The 4,218-nt window shown below is 43.7% G+C and overlaps 1 long non-coding RNA gene across 2 annotated transcripts; it reads left to right on the top strand.

The window, feature by feature from the left end:
• The first annotated feature begins 416 nt into the window (after window positions 1-416).
• On the top strand, window positions 417-2,770 carry LOC147755819 (uncharacterized). Of its 2 annotated transcripts, none has more exons than XR_015326433.1 (3): window positions 417-494; window positions 1,624-1,746; window positions 1,898-2,770. It is a non-coding gene; the product is annotated as an uncharacterized LOC147755819 (long non-coding RNA). The 2 variants fall into 2 exon arrangements; XR_015326432.1 differs by lacking the exon at window positions 417-494 and adding an exon at window positions 503-722.
• The last annotated feature ends 1,448 nt before the right edge of the window (window positions 2,771-4,218 follow it).

The raw sequence follows: 4,218 nt of genomic DNA, 5'->3' as shown, positions 1-4,218 counted from the left end.
GCTCTTTTTGACGATCTAGTTTTTGCTGGCCTCTCACATAAAATAGAGAACAGTGTCGTCGTTCTCTTTCATATTAGCCGGCCTTCCTTCCCTTTGTTCGAAAATGAAGAAACGCTCAGAATTGAACGTTATGCAGAGGAACGCTGCGTCTAACGAAACGAAACGATTCTCGTAAGTGTGACGCCTTAACGTCGCTTAGGCTAACCCTAACTGGGTCCTGTTTGGACCCTTAGGTATTCCCGAAAAAACACCACTGCTCCGAAGCAACTGGATGCTTGGCCCGGTCCGAGCTAACGATTGCATCGTCGGACGTTGTAATTAGTCGCATGCTTAACCATTGACACGTTCACATAGCTCTAAAGCGTGTGACAGACTAGATATGAGCGAAACTAAAAGCAAAAGCAGCGAGATTAAAGCGGCAATAACGCTGGCAGCGTACATCGACGCTGCCGCTACGTTTAGTACCAGTGCTCCACTTGGCGACTTCTGACACGGTAGATTCTAACGGATGCGATAAAAGTAGAGGGTGCTCGGGAACTTCTTAGTTTTATGTCGAGAAAATGAGGCAGTGCCTCTGGTGCGCGATCAAGCTTCTGGCTTGCTTGGTACCCCTTAACCCCTCGCCTCCCCCCGTGCCTCTTCCTTTCTCGCTGTCTGCGGAGCATTTGTTGTTGTAATCCAAAGCGAAAGTAGTTCATAAAGTGAAAAAGGGCTGCGAATACGTACGTATGCGTCTGATAGTGCGTAAACGACGGTGTTCGGTAACAACTGCTAAAGATGTCGACCCGGGAAACAGTGCGCTTGATCAGTGGAAACTTAGTTCGCCTTGTGCGAGTTGTATCGCTCATATAGCTTTAATTGGGCCTATTAAAAAAACACAAACGAACAGGCCTAATAAAGAAACAGATAAACTTGTGTACCTTTCCCTTCTACTAGAGCTGGGGTCCATTAACAATTAGATACTGCCTGTGGCATGTACTATGATGTGCTATCTGGCAGGCCACATAAGGACAGAAAACTGTTTGATTTTGTTGTGTCTCGGTTTTTAATGGGGTCCCTTGGAATAAGTGCTTTAGTTGCTGTGGTCGGCTACGCGTAATGCAAAATTACATGTTGCTCTATACTAATTTGATCAGGCCCGATGAGTCTGTTTAGATGCATACGACATATTTTAATTATAGTTCTCGCCACCTGCGGAAACAACGGAATAATGCTAGGGGATGTAGCTAGCCTCCGCTTTCTTTGTCGGGGAAGCCTTTTTTGTTTGCCGATTTTACGGATCATACCAGAGTGATGTATGACATTAATGGACGGTATCATTAAAATAATATGCAAATTATAAATCTACATTACCACATTAGCTTTCGGTAAAGTATCAAGCATAAGATGATAGCAGTGGTACTGTTGATGAATAAAGTGCTTGCTGATGATACCGGGCACTTAAACATTGTCTCAAGCAGACCAAATGACCCGGCGAATGTTACCTGTTTATAGTACAAACGTATTACTATTCTAAACTATCTAGTATCGTGTTTAATGTTTAAAAGGGTGTGGACCCTTTTCGGAGCTACTATTGCGATTTCCGGAGTTATCAGTATGGCGTAACATTTTGAAATATTTCAGAATACTTCATGTGCGATTTTGTGAACGTCGGGATCTAGAACGGTAGAAACTGAACAGCAACAATTGACCTGCAAAGAAAAATCCCATTTCTTATTGCTGCTGAGTTTTGAAAGCCCAGTTTTGGTAAGTAGGCGATTTCTTGTGTATGCTGAACGTAGGACGACAGGTTGTGACCCACAACATGCACAAAATATAGGACACCGGCCATGTGAGGTTGATTTGAATTCAAATTAAGTTTCCATCTACGATAAGTTGCCACTTGATCCTGTTTCAGCTTGCATCACGAGTAAAGCGTATGCGCAACTGGCATTCGTCAACCAGCTAGGTCACCCAGTGCAGCTGATGAAAAATGCCGATAAGGCCGCCGATCGGTGAAACGCGGCATCTAGCCACGTCCTACCCCAGCCTAAGCTGAAATTGCATTCGAATTCTATGGTTAGCTAAGAATTTCTCTCCACCGACTTGTACTGATAGAGTAATTAGAAAATGCAAATGTTTCTCATTAAGGTAGTGCAACATAATTCCGCTATAAGGGAGCTTTGGAGAAATTTCTGCTCGGTGTGACTAAAACCAAAAGCTAGGCGCCAGTAGCTGCAAGGAAACGGACCTGTGGAGGGATTAAGAAGAGGACGTAAACGAACACTCTGACGCCAGCCTGGCGCTGCAGCCAGCGTGTCTCAGCCTCGTGTCCTATATGTAAAGATATTAGTGGATTTTATCTTCTTGCGCATGCCGTCGAAGGCTTGCATCGAGGAGATCTGTTCGCTTCAGTAACTGTTGATTTAGTTTCGAAGAAGCAAGACCTAAGGTTAGGAAGCGGAAGCGAACGCCGAACCCCTAGCGACCAATTGGCCGCTAGTCGTTCTTTTGCTGTTCCCTGAAATCCCCTTTGCAGTATTTATACATCTTTGTATATGTCGATAAAACGCGTGTATAGCCCTGTGGGTGCAGAGGGTTATAACACATTGAGAAAATTATACATCGCGTACGATCAAATTGGGCTTGTGTCGATGAAATTCTAGTTGACACAATGTAGATAGTACTATGCTCAAAAAGCAATCAATTGAAGGATCAATATAGATATCGATCGTAAACCTTATTAAATCGTGAACCTGATTGTAAACCTATTTCTACCATAATAAAAAAAAAAAACTCTTGATATGCTTCTTTATTGAAAATTAACTGTGGAAATTTCATCTTGAAATTATTTATTCGTGCTTAGAATCACTTTTGAAAACATTGAAAACTGAATGGCATTCATTCACCCTTAGTATCTCTTTGACATATTTATATCCTAATGCTCCACGGGGATTCAGACATATGTGACGCCTTTCCAAACATAAGTTGTTCTGGAAGCTTCCATCTGACGTTGAATCACGTCAGCGCCGCATCTCGATCAGTGTGACCTGGGGAGTTGCTTATGGAAGTACCAAAATCACAGGCAGTTTAAATGTGGGTAGTCCGTGCTACGCTAATACAGATCCGCCACCATCGGCCACGTAAAAACTTGTCTCGAGCTAGCATAATTCGATTCGAACGTACAATGCGGTCAGATCGTCCCTTCCAAATTCAAAAACACTTCATATCTGTCAGGCATTCTCTGCGTCCAAATATCGATACTACCTACCTACACCGCAGGAAAATCCCTCATTATTCCTCGGATGAGTACTTTTTCGCTGAATACAACGTGAGTCTAAAGCACTCACCGAGTCGGCGTGAGTGCGCCAACTCGTATGTTGTAACCTCATCTGGACGCCTAAAGTCCTTGAGGAGGTAGCTGCTCAGAATGAATGCCTGTTAACAATAAGTTCTGAAGTCAAGGTCGATCGTTGAAGTATGTGGCTACGAGATTCTGTGAGTGACACAAAGGAGCTCTCCGCACCTGGAAATCGACGTTACATTGTAGCCTGTATGCATACGAAGGTGGCGCGGAGGCTGTGCTCTGTCAATTTATTCGCAGATCGAGTCTTTCGTATCACAAAGAACGTGTTACAAAGCGCCCTCCAGACTTACTTCATCTGTCGATCGTTAGAATGCCATGTTTCCTTCTACCTTTTGGCAAGACGCATCGTGTTATGCCTAAGCTTTGACTAACGAGATTGTAACGACCACGTGCCTAGATGGTTAAATGCGAAAAGATACGTATCGTCTGACGTCGTGCTATCCAGTGTTTCCGACAAGCTTATAACATTGTATGTGCTTTTCAGTGTGTCTTTCCCTATGAGAAGACGATATTGCATTGTGATAATAGTTTTATTGCGCTATGAACTCACTTGCCCTTTGAAGGTGTCTCTAAAACAGAACAATGCTGGGAGGAGTACAGACTCTTGTCAGCGTTCGCGGCGCATTGAAGGCCCGCCGACCTGCGCGTGCCTAGCTTCCTCTTTGCCGATGTCACTCTTTTTTTGTCATTTTGTTACCCTTCGATAAGCGTACGGTGTGATCACGGCGATCGCATCAGTTGACAGCGGTACACGCGAAAAGTTCTTCAGTGTTCATCGTTCACCCGCCTCGGCATCATAAGCCCGTAACACCATTAGAATAGCTAAATCTTCGATTATTCATAAACATTTTTCTAATGGTATAACAAAAAAA

This window comes from Varroa destructor, unplaced genomic scaffold, assembly GCF_002443255.2.
Source record: "Varroa destructor unplaced genomic scaffold, Vdes_3.0 BEIS01000004.1, whole genome shotgun sequence".
In the NCBI taxonomy this organism is placed as follows: domain Eukaryota; kingdom Metazoa; phylum Arthropoda; class Arachnida; order Mesostigmata; family Varroidae; genus Varroa; species Varroa destructor.
The sequence above is the reverse complement of the archived record's forward strand: the minus strand, read 5'-3'. Positions and strand labels throughout refer to the sequence as shown.